Source organism: Homalodisca vitripennis, chromosome 2 (genome assembly GCF_021130785.1).
Source record: "Homalodisca vitripennis isolate AUS2020 chromosome 2, UT_GWSS_2.1, whole genome shotgun sequence".
Taxonomy (NCBI): Eukaryota; Metazoa; Arthropoda; class Insecta; order Hemiptera; family Cicadellidae; genus Homalodisca; species Homalodisca vitripennis.
Window position 1 is genome coordinate 107,543,270 of NC_060208.1, and position 21,372 is coordinate 107,564,641.

Sequence of the window (21,372 nt, forward strand, 5' to 3'; positions counted from 1 at the left end):
GTTTAAAAAAAATCAACATCAAAAGATCATTATTTTATCCTTATTGTTGGCTTATGAAGTTTTCACTAATGTTAAACGGTTATTGATTATAATAGTGATGACTGCCAACACCATAACCGTAGGTGCTCTGTAGTGTGTGAGGTGTAGCCTTTCGAAGAGTGAGATTAGTAATTTGGTAGGTGCAATTGTGAGATATTGGTGATGCATCGGTTTCAGGTTGCCTTACTTTTGTTTAATATTGCGTCAGACTTTTAAAATAATTTCCGTAAAGACAAATACTTTTTTGATCACTTAAAGCTTTGTTACGGACTATCACGCAGGATGGCCTGTACAAAGCAATGATCATCCAGGACACCCATGTCTTCACAGTCCAACCCCCAAGTAGCTCGATCAGGATCACATCTCTACTTATTACGAATGGCTTCTATACCGAGGTCTCATTTTACTCCTACGATTATAAGAGAGGAAAATACGAGTGTATTCGACCAACTCTTGTTGTGGTGTTTACTGCAACAATATACCACAACAAATCAACATCACTGCTTGTCATCCACCAGATGTTCCAGCTCACTGACAAGTCATCCTCCAGTTTCTCCCCAGTTTCTCTCTCCGACTGTGGCTACTCACCGGAGATGTCCCTCATTACCTGGTACTGGGAGGCGTATCTGATGCTCTCTGTTTGGACCCGATGAGCCGACGCATACAGGCTCCAAAAAGGCAAAAAGTAAATCACCATGATTTCTCCGAACCTCTACAGTTCTCCTTTGGCTGGATCTTGCGCTTTCATAAATTACTACCGACTCTTATTTTACTAATTTTTGGGTATTAGAGAAAGGCGCAGTTGTGGACAGTAAGAAAACCACCCTCCTTTCGAAATCGTTTCTTGGTCCTCATTGTACCAGATGTTTTATTCCAATTCTCGTCTCCGGACAATCTTTGGTCCAAGCGCATTGTTAGAACATGAGAAATACGAATATAAAAGGTGAAAGCCTCTAATATTTCCTATATTTGCAACGTTTTGGGTCGTAATATGGCCTTTTGGTATCTTTAATACAAAATGTAATACCAATATTTACAGCTGTAAGAGTTTAATACCCACAGTTTCTATAATGGTCTAACTCACTTTCCTCCTCAGTCCATTTATTTGGAAATCCATTTGTCTTACACTTGGATTTTGAGTCGGAGTTAGAAATAGCGCAGGTTCACATCGAATCAATTTCATTACTGTTCCCACGCTATTATCATTTTATTTGATATAATCTCACAGGCCAGTAGTTCGTGCGGACAGACTGTACAGTCTAGTAAGGAGACCTGTGTCTCCTAAGAGGAACGCTCATTGAAAAATTTCGGTTTTTTCATAAATCCGGTACTGTCGAATAGGCGTGTAAATAGTATTTTTAGCGAAAAATCGGACAAAACAAAGTTCAAAGTTTTCGATGTTTAAAGTAACAGAATGTCAGTGTAACAGATATCGCGAGTAACACGATAGCCACCAAATAGTCCAGCAGACATCTCATGGAGAGAGGGATATTTTTGGCGCCCTCCTCCCCCCCTTCCCACCGTGACACAGTAACACGTCACTGTCAACTGAGCTTCGACGTGTGGGCGCGACAGACCAAGTATTTACTCTAGCTAACCTCCGAGTGTTAAGCCCCTGTCGACATCAAAGGTACTCAGCTGTTTATCGGAAAAACCTTGGCCCACGCTTGAACCATGTTCCTTTTTTAAATAGTTATTAATCTTTAAAAATGTTTATGCTACTTCATAATAGCAATACAATTTCCTCTTTCTCAGATATTTGCTATCTGATAAGAGTAAACGTTAAGTGTGTTGCAATGTATTATTTTGGTCTTTTTAGTTAAAAAGACCAAAAATATCAAAATTTTAACTTACCCTTCAGTCGCAACTCATTAGATAAAGCAGATTTTCCCAGATATATTACTGGGAAATTAACTCATAAATAAAACAAGTTTTTGTACAAAGTCTGCCATAAATTATGCAATTCCAGAACTCAGAACTCAGAACTCAAAAATCTTTATTTTTACAGTTTTTCAACCATACAATAGTGTCAACCAAAAATAAACGAAGTAATCCAGTACAACAGTAATTACATATGATTATCACATTGCACATTTTCTATGGGTTACAATAAGAAAAGAGCTATCTACAACTAGCTCGTTCCCCATACCTATTTACATTCAATTCGTCATCAGGACAAGAAATCCCCGATGCTGTAACAACACCGCTGTAATAGAATTTTCTTTACCCCCGTTTGCGAAAGAATTGAAATTATTCTCTGACTTGAGCTCCCCCGGTAGTGCATTGTAAAGCCTGATCCCATTATAATTTAAGGTGGTGTTCATAAAAAGCAGTTTTATATGCCTAGGAACAGAGATTTTTTCCCGATTCCCGGAGATCGTAGATGTGTGGAAGAGTGTCAGACTTGAACAAAGGTAAGTTTCTATGGACATACTTGACAACATGTAGAATGTAAATTGGATGGAAAAGTTAATATGTTGTTGTCAGTAAAAAGAGGTTTGCAAGAAGAACGCCATGATTTCCCAAATATTATTCTAATTGCTTTCTTTTGAAGCTTGAATAATACTTTGGTCCTTGTGCACTCAAAGCCCCAAATTTCAATGGCATATGATAAAGAAGGATACACAATGCCATAATAAGCAGCTAGTAAGACATCGGTACCAGCGAAAGCAGACAGGCGCCTCAACACAAAGATTCCCGAGCTAATCCTTTTACAGACCGCATCAACTTGCTGAGCAAAATTAAGATTTTCTGTCAACGATGATCCCAAGAAACTTAATGTTAAGACATGGTTCGATTGTATCATCCCCAATTTGAAACATTCTGTTATCATCACTGACAGAACTCGCAATCTTAAAATCAACGACTTTAGTTTTTTTTCACTGTTTAAGAGTAAGCGGTTCTCCTGAAACCACTGCATTAAAGCACCTGTCTCCTCATAAATAGCAACCTCAAGTTCATTGTGATGCCGAGCTGAAATTGAAAAGGTAGTGTCGTCTGCAAAAAGGCAGACTTTTCCTCTAGTGACCTGTTTTGGGTAGCTCATTCACAAAAAGAAGGAAGAGAATGGGACCAAGCACCGACCCCTGGGGAACACCCCCAGAGACCAATGCCTGTGACGACTGAACCGATGTTAGACAGCCACTGCCATCCACATAAGGTACTTGAACCAATTGACCTCTTCCACCAAGATAGCTAGAAATCCACGAAATGAGCGACACCCCTTAGTCCAAGACAGCCTACGTAACAGGATGTCATGATCAATCATGTCAAATGCTTTTGACAAGTCGAAAAAGATCCCAGTACTTTTCAAGCCAGAATCCAGGACTGAACCACAGAAGAAACCAAACAATGCATGGCATCAGATGTCGATCTATTCTTCATAAACCCAAACTGGTTCAAAGAAAACACTTGGTTTGAATTCATGAATGACAGGAGTCTTGTTAGGAATATGCGCTCAAATACCTTAGACAATGTGGAAGTGAGCGAGATGGGCCTATAGTTGTTACAGTCGTCTCCTTCTGTCCCCTTTTATGAACTGGTCTTATAATTGCATTTTTTAGTGATGAAGGGAACTGACCCAGGTTTGAATGACAGATTTATAAGATACGTAAGAGGTTTGACTATTGCATCAGCGACATGCTTCAATAGCTTTGGAGAGATTTCATCAGGTCCACAGAACTTTTAGGCTTTAGAGATCTAATTTCCCTCATCACCTCTTCTTCTGAGGTAGGAAAAAATGAAGAGTGTTTTACTAGATCATTTCCGGCTGTACAACTCCGTGCGACGACCCAATACTACTGCCTGTAGACATTGGTTGACCGACACTGGAATAAAATGAACTAAACGCTTCAGCCACCAGATTGGGTTCCACCATCTTGGATCCTTTCTCGTCAGACAGATGGATGAAATAAGTTTCGCTCACTGTTGGATGATTTAAGGTCGTTTAATGATTTCCCACGTTGTCTTTGTTTTGTTGGTAGACTTCTGGATCCTATTTAACACAGCATCAGACTTGTGCTTACGAATCTCCTTTTTGTACATCCTTCTCAGTTGCCGGTATTCAGATCGGAGAGGGTGAGCTGCTTCTAGATGATTCGAGTCAGAATAGAGAGAAAGCAGCTGATCCTTCATAGATAACAGTTGTGGAGTAAGTTTAGGTTTCAAAGTTGAGTTTCTACCTTTAATAGACTTCCTGAGTAAAGGGAAAGAAATATCAAAATAATATTTCAACTTATTCATGAAGACATCAAACAATGTATCAAGATTACCCAATTCAAAAACTTCACTCCAAAGCTCCCTTTTGAGATGAAAGTGGAAACTACGAATATTTTGCGGTGTGAATTGACGTGATAACCTGTACAAAGGGCCAGAGTTCAAGTCAGCGACAGAGAGGTTAAAAGTAGCTAACTGACCATGATGATCAGATAATGCGGTTAACACAACCTCACTGTTTGTTGTCCAGCAAATTTACTTCTCAAGACGAACTTTATCTGAGTTTTTATTGCACCTTTTTACCTTATAAATTAATAATATTCAAATAGTAACGTCATACTACACGAACTAGCAAGCATGAACAGACGAAATACGTTTGGTATAATCCACAAACAGGCTATTGTTCTGCCATTAATTATTAAAAAAACCGATAGCACCTTCTGGAAATCGTACATTTGTCCGTCCGTCTGTACGATAACTCTCGACAGAAAGGTCCTAAGTGCAAAGAAGAACGCTATTGGTATTTTGGTCGAAGTCCTTTCGTCTATGCGATAGTTCGTCGCTTCGTTTTGTCGGGTCATTCGAAACAGCGATAAATCGGTTTACCTTACTTACCCTTTGATAACAAGGAAAGAAGTAATTCTGTAATATGTTCTAAATAATGAATTATTATCAACAACTCGTTCCGTGCCAAGATGGACTAGTGGCCTCATGTAGATCCGATTGTTTGGCATGACCGGATCTCCTTCAATACCTGTAACGTGTTTCAAACTATATTTCAGATTGTAGGCCTTCCTTCACTGTTATCGGTTATTGGGCTACTGATTGATGACAATTGGTAAGAAACAGCAGAGCCCAGCCACTAATATTAGTTGTTCACTCATGTCGCCCTGTCGCCATGTCAAGGTCAGACGTTAGTGTACCTGTATTTCCGACAGACGTCTTAGTTGATAGTAAAAATCTACAAAAACTGTCAAATAACAAAACACCACACGTATTAGAAAGTATAAGTATTTTGTATAGTCACATTATATCATTCTTACTTACCTACAAATATGGGAATTGGTGTTGAACCGAAGAAATGTTCTGAAACAAACATTAAAATTAGACGAGTAATAATTTAAGGACAACATTTTACTTGTATATTTATTATAACTCATGGCATGGCTCTTTACTGAGTGTGTCACGCAACTGATGGTAGATACAGTCAGGATGATATAGGTATCTAAATGGATATACGCTATGTAAATGCTTAATGTCAACACATAAGAGGTTAACATACAAGTTATCCAGTGCAGTCTTGAAATAAATTTGTTTGACCATCTTACAACAAAAGTGTTGTGTTTGTTGTTCCAATATATATGTTATATTGGATGCCACTCTAAGGAACATAGTTTATTGTACCTATTTTTATTCATTATTTAAATTTTGTCTAACAGTGTATACAAAAAGGCTTGATTTATTATTCTGTATTGAAAAGTTAAAATGAGCTACAATAAGCTACAATTGTTACCCAACACATTCATTTTATATATTTTTTTTTTACAAACTTGACCTACGCTTACGAGTAGATTTAATAATTTTACAACTAATTACCATCATAGGTCCGTCTCATTTATAACTCTAGACATAGATTCTATAAACCAAGGGTCTGCAAATTCGTTTTGGGGCCAAATTGCAAGATTTTAATAGGCAGACGGGACAATTATTTTTTCATGAAAACACAGACAAGAATTTAAAGTTCTACAGTAAGTGGGCCGACATAGTAAATTTCTATAGAAAACTATCAACTATTGTCATATAAAATTGTTTTTAACCAAAATTATATTATACAGTTTTTATAAAAAATTACAAACATTTCCTATTGAGCCATTACCTCAGTCCTTTTAGTACATGTCAGAGATTTGTACAGTGGTTTTGGGCAACCAATGTCATTCTTTCTGGGCTCGAACTTTGAAACCACGTTTAGATTTTAGGTTCTCATAAAAAAGGCTCGTTCTATAATTGGATTTCGCAAAAGTAATTTTTGAGAATTTGGAGATGTTGATCCAAAATCTAAAACCATTCTGCTGTAGTTGCAAAATATTTCGTTTTCTTAGAATTATCACTCAAAGACCTACAACGAAAAATTAAAAACGTGGATGTGTAGGCTAACATTTTTCTGATTGAATATTAATAAATCATCAATCAATGCGATTAATTAATCAAATTAGCCAACGAAATACGTTTGAAACCCTACCTGTAATCTGAGTTATTAGTACAAATTTTTCATTTGCAGCAAGTTCAATAAGTTGGAGTTCTGAAGGTAGATTTTCAATATCAACGTTTAATGTAACTTTTAGGAATTAAGTTGTATGTTTTCAGATGTTGATGCTTCATTGAAATCAGCAAACTGAGTTAGTTTATCCCTTAGTTTCATACTGCATCCCTTAGATATAATAGTAACAATTGCATATGTGATAGGAAAGGCACAGAAGTTTCACCATCAAACATCTTGGAAGTTTAAAAGTGATTCCAAATTATCCTTCCTAACTGATTTTCAAAGTAAGAAAATTTTGTTTGAAAACACTCCACATTTTGGAAAAACGCTTTAAACGATTTTTTGCTTAAAGTTCGCTTAAAGTCCAAAACACGAGATAGTTGTAAGATGCAAATGTAAGCTTCCAAAGCCAGTGAACATCTGAAAGTTCTCCTACAGCTTCACCAGTAAGGGTAAAACAGGTATTAGGGTAAAGGGGTTAAACGATAGGTCTAGTTTACTGCAGAGGATGACTGTTGGAGTAGGAGGAACTCACTGTCAAATGTTTTCTCAAATTTAAACATGTGTGAGTTCTGTCCTCTGTCCATTTTGATTAGAAAAAGCTGGACCAGAGCTAGTCACACTTCTTCCTAGGTGACATGACCGAGGTGTAGCGACTGCTACTCCACCTCATTGTGGATATAAACTTTGAATTAGTTACACAGCCAAAGATGTGTAACTTACCAGTAACTTTACCCATTCACGAGCAGGATGTCCTGCAGCACAAAGATCCTTTTAGGGTTAAGTGTCATGAGAGGTTAGTCCTAAGCGAATAACAAAATGTTAGTGATACATAAAAGTCTCTGATGATTATTTTATTATTTTATGGGGTGGATTAGCTTTTTTCTAGGGGTCTTGAAGCTTAACCTATTCCGACATGAGGTTAACTTCAACTTTTTTGAAATTGTATACTATTTTTGTAATTTGTAAAAAAGTTTATCGTATTTATAATTCACTGCAAGTCGACAGTATTTAATGTTTCAAGATATTCGACCTAAGCCCAGCCCATCGATATGGACCTGCATGGAAGGGTAAGGACCAGCTGTATAGATGTGGAACTGGAACTGGACTCTGACCGGCTAACCGAGTCGCTCCGGAAACAGCTGGAATGCGGCGGAAGGCCGTTGAAGGTCGACTGGCCGCTCTAGGCTCTAGGTGTATACCTACACCAGCTGGCAAGTAGCGGCTGCAGTACATGTTCCACGCGGCCAGTGGCACGGGTACTACTGAACGTGGGAGGTAGGCCTACATCGATCAATTCCACATCGCTCCTCTAATATTCCTAAATGTCTCTCAACCCTGCAACCGAAAACCGTCACCAAGTAAATCGTGTACTACGACGTATCTCGGCCTTGTAGACACTTCCTACACCTGAACTGGTGCCAAACCATTTACATATAATGATCGTATATTTACTACTTACTGAGGCAACTGTGAGGAGGAAAGTTCTAAAATCTTAACTGAAAAATACTATCAGAAGCGTCCAAAGGAGCAAAGCACTTTAGGTAGTAATAATGGAGCGAGAGCCACGATCAATGTCGTCATCCATGTAAATCAAATTTATTAAAGCTTATAAGAACGAACATAGTAGCTACGTAGCAGTGGAGGAACATCACAATGTCATCCTGGAGGTACTTTAGCAAAACAAAACTTATTCTATTTATATGATTTACAAGCATATAAAGTACCAAACTTATCCCATTTTGTAACCAGTTCCAAATAAAAACTGCTGACATGTGAAACTTTTACAGTACTTACACCTGTTAAAACTTCAGGAAATTACATATTTCTTAGAAAATTATGAATTAAATAAGGTTTAATGATATTTGTATTATGGAAATTGACTGTTTATATAAATGAAAACATGCAATTCCCTCCAGTCATCTTTCATGTAAAAGTGCATATCTTCATCATCGACAGTTGTTCTTTGGACCTGGTAATAAATAACTCATGAAGTGATAAGAAACATTTTTTTTCTATTTTAAAGAGTTGTGAACTTTTTAAGATAAAACAATTATATCAAAATCAAAACCGAATACACCAATCTACCCAATCAACTACAAATATCACAAAACAGTGAACAGTATGGCTTCTTTATCAAAGGTTACTGGCTATTCTATTTCGTAACTATTTCTATGGTTTCTGTTATTCGAGTAGATACGGTTTATTAGCATTATACGAATTCAAGATTGTGTTAAAATGTTTCGACGCTGCAAGAACCGGAAAACTTAGAAGACTGTCATTTTGAATACTACGAGTATATTCCTAAACTCTCTTTCAAATCTGTGGATCTATTTGAAACCAAATGTAGAGAGTCTTTTATAGTAAATGAATAACGGATTTAATCTCATACCAAAACATCGCTTTTTTCACTGCCTGATCTCTATGTGTGAGTTATTAACGTCAAAGGACTAAGTATTGCAAATGGCGCTGACCTTCTACTAAAAATGTGTGATTGGGATTGACCTGTTGAGTTTGGTTTTGTTAAGAAAGTGTTTTTACATAAAGATATATAATCAAACCCTGAGAAAGAGATAAAAAAATCGTGTACAGGAATAAGTTTAGCTACTCGTTCATTCCTAAATTGTTTATTTAGGAATTCGAAGAGTGAGATTAGTAATTTGGTAGGTGCGGTACAATGGAGTGATAGATAGTGATGCATCGATTTCAGGTTGCGTTAATTTTGTGTAATGTTGCGCAGACTTTTAAAATAATTTCCCTAAGGACAAAAAATGTTCGATCACTACGAGCAATTCTAAGCATTTAAAGAATTAATTTTGGCAATTATATAATTAGGCCCAAATAAGCACTGCTGAAGAGAAAAATGTACTTTTCACATTATATATAAGTACAGTTAGTAAATTTTTTTAAATAATTTTATACTTAAGAAATTAAAATTGCTATTGAAATATACTAAAAATGACGTTTTTAGTGTAAAATATTACTCTGTAAAATTCCATTTATTTGAATAAAAAAAAAAAAACATAAATTATTCAAATCCCTATGGTAATGTTCAACACTAATGTTGTAACACCATTTATATCCTTTATATAATTCCCGCAGTTTATGTGGGTCTGATTGCTTAAGTACTGTTTTAAATGGCTTCTATTTCTCGTAGACTGATAACACTTTTTATTTGTCCTTTCTTTAATAAAAAGATTTCAAAGACATACAGCTGGAAATGTTCAAATATAAAGAAATTCATCCAACCGACTGTACAATGTACCACTGTAGTCAACTTGATCCTCTCAGTCTTCAAATTCCTGATCATAAAAGAACCCTTTTGTTTTTTGATCAATCACATTCTTAGGTATCGTATAAATATCTTAAACGATATTGTGAAAAACGGGATATTGATATAATTAACACGAGCAAATTTTGTATGAAATAGGAAGGGGGTGAGAATCTTTAAACCAAATAACAAAACATTATTTACATTTTTCAATGGTAGTTTTAAACTAGCGTTCATTCTGTAGTTTTAAATAGCTTAATACCACGAGAGAGTAACATCTGTCTCCCAGCTGTCATATATCTCTTTGTGCATATTTGTTTATTCTTGTTTTTAACTGATATTAATTTGTCCTAGGGATAAATGTTCACAATGATCAGACCAAAAAATACAAAATGTTAATGTAATATCTTTTTAACCCCTCTATATTCTAGTGGCAATCTTGAATTATTACCCAACCATAGTGAACCGGGCAATTGATTAGGTAATAAAACATATAAGAGCTTATTCAGTCTTTCAATTGATATATGTATTCTGAGAAAGAGTAGCTATGTCATTTTTCAATTCCTTGATATTGGAAGAGACCGGAGGTGACACAAACAACCGATCTTCGACTCGATTAGTCTAGATCGATCGATTAGTCACCGTCCCTCGCTTTACATACAAATTATCTCAGCGTCGTCTCGATAGTCTGTGTAACGATTGATTCATGTTTGGCTTATTCTTTCTCTGTCGATCAGAGTTTCATGGAAATAACATGAACAGTTTAGGAATGGAAATTGGAAGTCTAAAACTAGAAAGACGACTAAAAACTCATTAAAATCGATACATTTTACAGAAAAGTGTATTTTTGAATTTTTACTCTTCATAAAAGGCCACCCAACTTAAGAAGCGTCATCCACGAACAGCTTGCCACAATGTTCAGAGATTACTTTGTTCCATTTCATAACATACTGTCGCTACAGTCGACTTTTACACAATAACGGGCTATATACAGTTTTTTGTCCAACACTCCGCCCAATAAAGCAAATATCAACCATCCCTAAAGCCCTAACTCCAAGTAGTCTTCCTTTGTGACATCCACACTGACCTCTAGATACATGTTCAGGTCATCACTAAGTAGTGAAGAGGTGCAGTTTGGATATGAAAATTGGATTTCTTAAGCCACAGCCAAGAAAGCAATCATCGTCATTCCATACCACTAAAACTGCAGGACTCTTAGTCACCGTTGGCTAAGGAAGTAGTCGACATAAACCAGTACCAAGAGTACATCACGTCCTATTATTGCATCAAACCTCCATTGTGAATATTGGGATTCGCAATGTAATATGTAGATGGGTGTGTTGTAATTTGTGGCTCATTTCACTTTGGATGATGGAGATACGATCTATAGCAGTTATTCCATACATGCCGTACACAATCAGCATTTCGATAAATCTGACTGAAATGTAGCTAAATACTAAGTTAAACTTAATACTAGATTTATGTGACTAGATCAATCGGAAAACCACTATTTACTATCTTGATTCAAGTTTCTAAATATAAATGAAAAAGCTCTATTTTACAATAAAATCATAAATAACAAAAGTCACAACAGTTCATATTGTTTTTAAAGTTTTATCAATTAAAATAATTCACTGTAGTTAGAGATAAAATATAAACTTATACAAATGTCACTGTCTAAAATTGGGCAACAATCAGATGAAAACAGAAAAATCATGAACATGAACATTTTAAAACACGATTTTTGTTTAGTCTTTAGTAACGACATGGAGTAGTTCACTCCAAGAAAACGTATCCTTGACTTATAAACTTGACTTTTTGTACAGATCCGACGTATTGGTTTACGAAAATTTAATACATTCTCAGCTGCAAATTGAAATAAACTCAATACTATTAGAAATTACTCAATAACTACAGGACTTAATTAGTGCACGGAACATAAATGTTCCATGTTTCAGACTTGATGTTCTAAATTACTTCATGTGTTATTTATTTATTGTCTTCCATATACCTATTGCTTTATAATCGTAGCTACTATTTTACTAGTTTTTATAAAAAAAGTATAATATTGCCTGGTGAATATTTGCAAGCATTTGCTCACCTGATTTACAATGTTCAATAAACAATAACATCAGATACCGAAAGCGTCATGTAGGCTATACAAATTATTGGAGTAATTGAACTGTAGTAAATTTGGCACGTGCGTCACAACATATTGTGATAAAGTTGAAAAGCGACGTTTATTTCCTCCAAAGTTACTTTCTAAGTTATTCCGCCACATGAAACGCTCGGAAGTTAATACTTTTTGAAGAATGAGTTAACAACCAAGAGTTCTCGTATTTTGCCACATCTTTGTTTACCTTTAGGTCTGAACGGGTTAAATAATTCGTAGAGAGCGTAACTTTATGATTGTGCTACATTCATTACCACATAAATGAGTAAGTACACAGTTGAAGAATTACTAATGCGTTTATAGGTATCCAATACCTTGATCAGTTAGTGATTTATGTTGATTGAAGTAACTGTAACTAATCCAACTTAATATTGCAGTTAATGTACTGTACCGAGTCTCCTCACCTCAGGTAATTTTGTTACGCTCAAGTGGCAGTCCTGGTCAGTGACTGAAGTACGTTGGTAGAACTGAATACAACGACAGAATTAACTTGAACTACTGCAATGCAATAAGGAAGTTAATGTTCTTTATCGAGTAGTGGTGGGGCATTCGAATAATAAAATATCCGTTTATTGCAATAGTTTTTCTATTCGGGATTCTAAATATTCCGATAAATTTCAACAATCATTCGAATATTTTAGTGAATGTTTTTAGTACTACCCTGACATAATTAAACTCAACCAACACCTTAACTGTATACTCTGGACATCCATCTGCGTGTTGATATTTCATTTCCCAGTTCGAAAAAACTGCAGGGATTTTATGGTCTTTAGCGTTTAGAGAGTGTGAGCACCCTATGCAATATAAAATGTTAATGTATCTTAAAAGATAATGTGGAATCTACCCAGAGGTTTTATTACACAATCTCATACTATGGCGACGTGGATGGTAATACACCAGCATTCCCCTACACCGTCCTCAATTTCAAAATTGACGCTTTTGATAATTACTACCAATGAAAGTACTTATATATTAAAGAAAACAGCGTATTGCAAAATGAAGAGAAGATCTATTCATTTCAACCAATATGTTTATTTACAATGTAGCGGACAATAACTACAAAATTAACCTTATTTAACTGGAATAGACATGAACTATTATTCCTCCACTAGTCTCATGTTTCTTCAGCCCAAATACCAAATATCATTCCAGGTACATATAATTACGGATAAATCGCCGAGCTTACATTAAATTAGTGTTTGAATTACATCAGTTTAAACGTTATATTACAGCACGGCTGGTTTTCCCAAATTTTGGACAAAAAAACAGTACATTTCCGTTAGTTTCAAAATGGTTTAATTTTAAAACTAAGATAGAAAATTTTGCGAAACAATTATAAAACTTTAGAAATATGCTTATTTATCTACCACATATAATTTCTCGTAACTTACTTGTAAACATCGGATAAAAATAACAAACAAATTAAATGTATTTATATTGCGCATCTATTAAGGTATTTGTATGTTGTAATTTAATGTAAGATTTAAAAATTCCTTTTTACACATACTTGAATACTTACTAACACTTTCTCAGTTACGTTACTACAATATTGAAGAACAACAGGTTAATCCGTAGGTTAGTTTCGGAAATCCCAGACCGTATGAGCACCGGCCAATTAACTATCATTTTCATTTGTTAAATGTAGATAACCAGTGGCTATAGAGAGTTAGGTTTTTATTTAAATAAAAGTCGAAGCCAAACAATAGCCCCTAGTAAAGTTGAAAAATGCCCTCCTCTATAGAACCCACCCCTACACCACTTGAGGATCTATCACTTAGTTAGAGAAGGAGGGTGCGACCCTCTAGTGACAGGGCAAAGCACCGAGGTGATATGCTGTTATTAGTGCTGTAAACCAGAATATTCCACATCTCGACACAAACTACGTTGCATGTTACGTTGCTTTGTAATATTAAAATGATTTACTTTGAAAACTATATGCTTCTTAATTTTTCTTTACATATCATGAGAAATGTAAAAACAGCAGCTTGTTAGTTAATGCCTAATATAAATTTTACTATGCTTTTACGTTGTAAATAAAACTAATTTATATGCCAGTTATATTTTAGTAACTCAATAATAGATTTATCAACGCTGTTAACGGGACTTTGAACCAAAATTAGCTTTAAATAATTTAAAGGTTCCTATATTTATATATTTTATGCGAAGTTATAGTGTTTGAACGTCATACAATTTCAGTACTAAAAAGTAAAGAATATACTTAATAACATTGAAGAATTCAAACAGTGTAAATATAACATAATATGTATACATATAATATATACGCTAAATATACGTCAATTAATAAATATAAAATTATACACACAATAGAATAGTTTCTTTTCCATTTTTTAAATGTATAACTTCGCCTAATTGAACCACGCGAGGTAGAGTCAGCCCAGTTTTGATGATTTAGCCTTTTGTGTCCACACTTGTTTATTTCTTTCTTAATAATATTTATTTTTTTCCTTTTATCTAGTTTATTTATAATTTTAATCCCATATTTCTGTGCAGTTCATCAACGTAGGAGTTGAACGTTATATCAACAGTTAAAATTAAATTACTCTTTTATTGTTTACAAAGCCTACATATAATAATACAATTAATTTTTCAATCCCTGAAAAACACAATACGTTCAATGTTTTTCATTTTAAATGTATTTTTAATTTTAACCCCAACCGGTTCTCAAAAGTACCTACTCAAAAACATCATCAACCTTTCTTGAGGAACACCTCAAATCTTTTTTTTATTTAGTTACTTTGGGAGATCTCCATATATTGAGCTTGAGTTGTTGAGAATGCTGCATTTTGGGCCGTCAACAATAATTTTATAGTTGAGAACAAACTCACAAATCATGATCAGACAGTATAAATCTGTTAGGACAAGATTGGTTTTGGAAGGTCAATGCGCACTCGTAGTTAGTCGAAAATCAACGGTCGACATATGCGCAGCTAATTAGATGTTCTAATAATGAGGGTGATCGAAATCAGGCTGATTAAATGTTAATAAATTATCAATTCAGGGATATAACTCATCTTTGTATTCCATCTTCAGCTCAAGTATCTAAAACAAATACGGCAATTTGCCCTCACTATAAGTAGGGTACATTAACAGCCAACTAGTCTCTCAGTTATCTAAGTATTATCACATTACCGCCGCCTGTGGCCTTACGTCAGTGTGCGCCATTTAGCCGATATTGTCTGTAGTCCTCCGGTTACACGCTAGGTGGCGGTGCGCTCGTTATAATTAAGCCATTACCTCCGTTATCTGAGCCCTTGTACCGTCGTTACCGTATCGGCAGAAATATTGTTTCGTGGATAACCACTATCGAAATATAAACGTTTTGAGTAAAGAAAATCAATTATTTTTATTTATGTTAAACATTTCAAAACACTTCGCTAACGAATCGAGTTCGTTATGTTTCATTTCCGTCCTTGGGATTTGACTGAGCGTCAACGATATCCCACCTATCCCGAACACGACTTGATCTATAGATTTGAATTTTGCATGGAGTTAGTCTGTTTGTCCTTGCGATATCCCGAAACCTAATAGAGGTATAGACAACATTTTGCACGTAAGTTTTACATAGGCAAAACCTACGTTGATGATGGTTCATTCCGTCCTTGGGATTTGGCTGAGCATCAACGTAATGATTTATCTATTTCAGGCACGAATTGATTTATGGATTTGAATTTTGCAAAATATATACAGGCAAACTTGCACTGGGGATTGGTGCATGTCCCACCATTGGGTTTGGCTGAGCATCAACGTAAGGATTTATCTATTTCAGGCACGAATTGATTTATGGATTTTAATTTTGTAAAATATATACAGGCAAAATTGCACTGGGTATTGGTACTTGTCCCTCCATTGGGTTTGACTGAGTATCAGCGAGCTGCAAAACTTGTTCTACTATATGACTGTCTAACTGTGTGTCCGCAGGATACCTCTTGAACAAAATATATACAGGCAAAATTGCACTGGGTATTGGTACTTGTCCCTCCATTGGGTTTGACTGAGTATCAGCGAGCTGCAAAACTTGTTCTACTATATGACTGTCTAACTGTGTGTCCGCAGGATACCTCTTGAACAAAATATATACAGGCAAAATTGCACTGGGTATTGGTACTTGTCCCTCCATTGGGTTTGACTGAGTATCAGCGAGCTGCAAAACTTGTTCTACTATATGGCTGTCTAACTGTGTGTCCGCAGGATACCTCTTGAACAAAATATATACAGGCAAAATTGCACTGGGTATTGGTACTTGTCCCTCCATTGGGTTTGACTGAGTATCAGCGAGCTGCAAAACTTGTTCTACTATATGACTGTATAACTGTGTGTCCGCAGGATACCTCTTGAACAAAATAAAGTATAGATTTGAAATGTGCATCAAATTTCAGCGAAACCCTCTGGCGACACGTGGACTCACGTAACGAAGGTTAATAAATATAGGTTTTTAATTTATATAGTTTTGGTGATAAATAATATTCATACAAATAAACCGTAGACTACGTGTGCCGTAGACCAAAAAAAATAATAACCTTGCACTGCAGAATAGTTATATTATGTTTTACTTATATCATGCGATTAAAACTGTGAAACACCATAATGAAAGTGTATATGTAGTAGACGATCAGTTCAAAATATATCAATTCTTAAAATATTCCATATTATTACTGGAAAATCTGTTGAAACTACTAATGCCAGTTGTAAAATATAAATTATTGCAGTTACTAACCTAATAATTAACCAGATATAAGCCCACCTGCAGTTCTAGAAAACCAACATCCTTCGTTGAAAGACACTGCACTCACACATATTAGATATACATATACATTACAATTATAAGTTTATTTCCCGCGCTTTTCATTTATACCACAGTCATCACATAATATTCAGTTTTGGCATTTGGAGAAAAGTGTGTATCAAAACGCTAAATTATTTTAAAAACAAATAAAAATAGTAATTATTAATATTTTTTACCTAGACGATGAAAATGTTATTGGAATAACAATGTCTGTACACATTTAACCACAAACCTGTATATGTACATTAATCGGGCGGCAGCTGCGGGATACGAGTATTTAGAGCTAGCTGACCGCAAACTTTCCAGTCATGGTCGGTGTACGAGACAATGTGAATGGATATCAATACTGAAGTCGACCGTAACTTGTCTTGTCAGACATTAATATATTGCAATATTAAACAATGTTCAATGTTTTCTACTATTTAACATTTAATAATTTTAAAAAAATGTATTTTTTACTTAGTTGAAATGTTTTACTAAATAAAAAATTCTTATAAAATAATATTTAAAAAATTAATTAAATAATAACATCGCAGTAATACAACCTTTAATTATTGGTTCCTAATTTGGGGTCGCTGAATTAAATAATACTGGGAAGTTAAAACGTTATGAAATATTTTAAAAATTGGAAAATTATATCATGTTTAAAACCATGTTCCTAAAATTGGTTCATCAGATATAAAATATATATAAATAGCTATCTAGTGGTCTTTATTTAAAACAATATTTGTTTTATACTAATATGTTAGCATTGTGTAATATATTTTTCATTTTATTTTAATTTTTTCTACTTAAAAGTACAGACATTATTGATATAATTTGTTTTATATTTAAATTTCGATAAAACATATTCTTCGTCATCTCCCAAACGTCTAGTACTCACTTGAGTAATTAATAATATAAAACGGTCATATAGAAATAAAAAGTTTAAGTAAGTTGATTACAATAATCGATGGCAAACATGTTAAATCGTGTATCTTTTATTAAAGAAACAACCCAGCAGCGTAACCTAGATATAATCTACATCCGTCTCTCATCCGTTAATATACTTCCTGTATTATATCATACATTATATTTTATGTACTTCCGCTCCACTTGCTGCCCAGGAGAATGCGGATTTCATCTGTTATTCCCACCGCCGGAGTCGCCGTTTATTACGGTTTTAATGTTTACAATCGTAGAGTATAATATCAGCAATTGTAATCACAGCGCCAACGTTACCGTAGAGTGTAACTAACTTTATGTCTACAATCGTAGAGTATAATATCAGCAGTTGTAATCACAGCGCCAACGTTACCGTAGAGTGTAACTAACTTTATGTCTACAATCGTAGAGTATAATATCAGCAGTTGTAATCACAGCGCCAACGTTACCGCAGAGTGTAACTAACATTATGTCTACAATCGTAGAGTATAATATCAGCAGTTGTAATCACAGCGCCAACATTGCCGATAAATATTGGTTGTAACTAACATTTTCCCAGTAAAATAGCCTCGGCGGTTTCAACTTTAACTTACGCGATGGAGAAAAAGATCTGGAACTACTGTCTGTGATAATCCTGCTAGAACCAACAGTTTACCATAAAAACCTACTTTCACGTGGTCAGTTTACTGATGACCAGAGAAAAGGTATATATAAAATAAACATTTCTTCAAAAATTACAGTTTTTGCCCGAAAGTCAGCGAAGCCTATCTAACTCACGGGACAAGCCAAATTTCACTTATGTCAGTCCGCTTCACATTCGAGATTTCTCGAGAACAATTTCAAATCAATGTATAATGAAAGTAAAAATATTCTCCGCAACACAAAACCGAACACAGACTTCATACAATTTAAGTAAAGAGTAGACTAAAAATTGAAGAACTCAAACAGTATAAATATAACATATACATATAAATATATTCACGAAATATAACAGCCAATTAATAAACATCAAATTTAGTATGTGTACGTTAACACAAGAAGCCTGGACGCTGGAGGTTAATACAAACAGCCACAAGCAGTCCTTGAAAAACTGAAATATAATCAATTATATCGCATTATGAGGATATAATTTAAATATTATATATAAGACAAATTTACTACGGAAGAATATACTATACAAAATGGCCATCATACTTGGTATTATTACCATATTGTTTTATGTATGTTTGAAGGATTGCATTCAGCTTGTTTTAATTCCAAATTTTCGAAAATTATTTAATACATTTTCTTTAATTCTGCAGTGCCTACTTGTTCGACAGGATATTTTTCTTTGAAACAAGGATTGGATAATTTAGTGCGATCGATAGCAAAAATGAGCTGTTTAAGCCTAAAGAAATTCTAACATGGTCGATTTTAATAATATATGATTAATATTAGTGAATGCATATTTAAATCACATTTAATTTCCACTCATCGATATCGTACTGCTTCGCTCAGAAGCACTTCGCTGTATACAGGCAGAGTACATCTATTTCAACAAATCAATTATCGGCATTGGCAACTTTTTACCAAATCATCTTTTCTTCTCACTTTGAGAGAATTCCGAATAGTAAAAGTAACAAATGTGTATGGTTACAATACTTACAAATCTGTGTATAAGAAAACACTACAGCAACATTCCAGATATAAAATGTTTTGAAGGCACTTACTTTTTATATATAAGCTAAGAAATGATATTCGGTTGTCAGTTTCCGCACGTTGGGACACTCTAAGATTGTCTGGCGCTGTAACGATTTATTTACAGATATAGAGGCCAGGCAACTGACGAAGCCTTTTACAAATATTGCCATATTCGGACTGGCGGATAGCCTATTACTGTGGAATAGGGGCTTCGCTTGCTAACCTAACACAGCCTAGTTCGAGCTCCAATCTTACCTACAAATTATTTAACAAACCATCATTCGACTTACGTGACTTCACCGTGGTAATAGTTCTTATGTGTTTCCTTCTTCATACAATATATCATTGTAAAAATATCTTAGCCCTAAATATCAGGGCCCTATCTGAGTAGGTATTGATAGCAGCTCACTTACGAAACTCTAGGAATAAATAACATTTCTTTAAATCATACATAGACTCGGTACGTATATAAGAATTTAGTACTATAAAGTAAAAAAAAAGTAATAACAGATTTTGTAATATACCATTATAAGAGATAATTTTGTCTTGAAAAAAAAATACAAAATTTACCCGATCCTAAAACTTCTTCATGTTAGGTATTTTGTTGTATTTATTACCTATATATGTACAATTATTCGTATCTAACTTATACATTTATAAATGTGTTATTAAAAACTTTTTCATAATATGACGTTGACAACAGAGTTACGAGTATTTCCTCAACAGTTTCTTATGCCTTTCCACGCAAGCCCAAAATGCGTAAAATAAAAACTCCATAAATACTTACTATTTGGGAAATATGTAGACAATATTTACTATTTGGGAAATATGTAGATAATACGTAAGTACATACAATTGCTAAAGTAAATTACCAGTAACCAAGTTTTGAATTATAAGTACGTATTTATAGTTAAATATAAATGAAGAATAAGAGCGTTGTTGGCTGAGATTTATTTTTAACAAGTGACGTCAACTAATAGCCGTGAGTTGATTATGGTAACCTACAGAATAATAAGAGTATTATGCAACGCAGAGAACCTTAGTTAATATGGTCAGCTTGGTTCCAATGCCACCCAATTTCATTGCTTTTCCACCCAACCATAATCACAGTATTGACAAGAGTACAAACGTTAAGTACGCATCAGCCGCGAATAAAACCCCTGAATCTCACCCTGGCCTCAACTCCCCAGACCACCATATTCTAATTCCCACGATCGCCCGAGCCTGAAGATCTTGGAACTCAGACCTCCAAGTACCATGTCAATAAGTCAAGATAAAATGAAATTGAAATAAAATATATCTAGTTTTTTAGTCGGAGTTACGGCTATTTTTGCCCTCTCTTCCACTCAACCTCAAGTAACAAGTTCCATTGTTCCATTCCACGTACTGAATACTTACAGACAGAAACAACAAACTTATCTCAAAGCGACAGCAATTTGAATACTACCATTATCATATTCTCGCATATCACTTTAACATATGTAAATGTAGCATTATGTTAAAGTTCCTGTCAACAATACACATATCGGCTACATTAGGTTATCTTATTTTATACACAAGTATTATTCAACTTGTACGCAAAGGAAATTCTCTTAATAGTCCCTGGCCTTTTTAAGCTGTAGGAAACCATCAAAATTACGACCAAGATTGGATCATTTTCACATACAGATAATTCCCTTTATGGATATTCTGGTAAAAATGTACTCAATTATTACCAAACTAAGGGGTTTTATTTTATTTAAAAATTAACATTAAATGACTTTCCAATATATACTGAAATACCTAGTGCATTTAACGGCAAGGTATTAAGAAATGTTAATCGATGTATTCATAAATCTCTATATTTGTAAATTTGTTAATATTTGTTGTATTGTTGTTTTAACATAAGATTTAAGTTTTAATTTATAAATTTGTCAATATTTGTTGTATTTTTATTTTAACTTAATAATTCAAGTTTGAATGTATACAAACAAAATCGTTATATTATACGTTTATTCTAGTATGTT

The 21,372-nt window shown here is 34.5% G+C and overlaps 1 protein-coding gene across 1 annotated transcript in view; it reads right to left on the minus strand.

Moving 5' to 3' along the window:
* Positions 1-21,372, minus strand: part of LOC124354531 (extracellular serine/threonine protein CG31145) — a 198,426-nt gene that overhangs the window by 126,843 nt on the left and 50,211 nt on the right. The window contains exon 3 of the mRNA XM_046805058.1: positions 5,302-5,340. The gene's annotated coding sequence lies outside the window, so the exon portion shown is untranslated. The remainder of the gene's footprint in view (positions 1-5,301; positions 5,341-21,372) is intronic.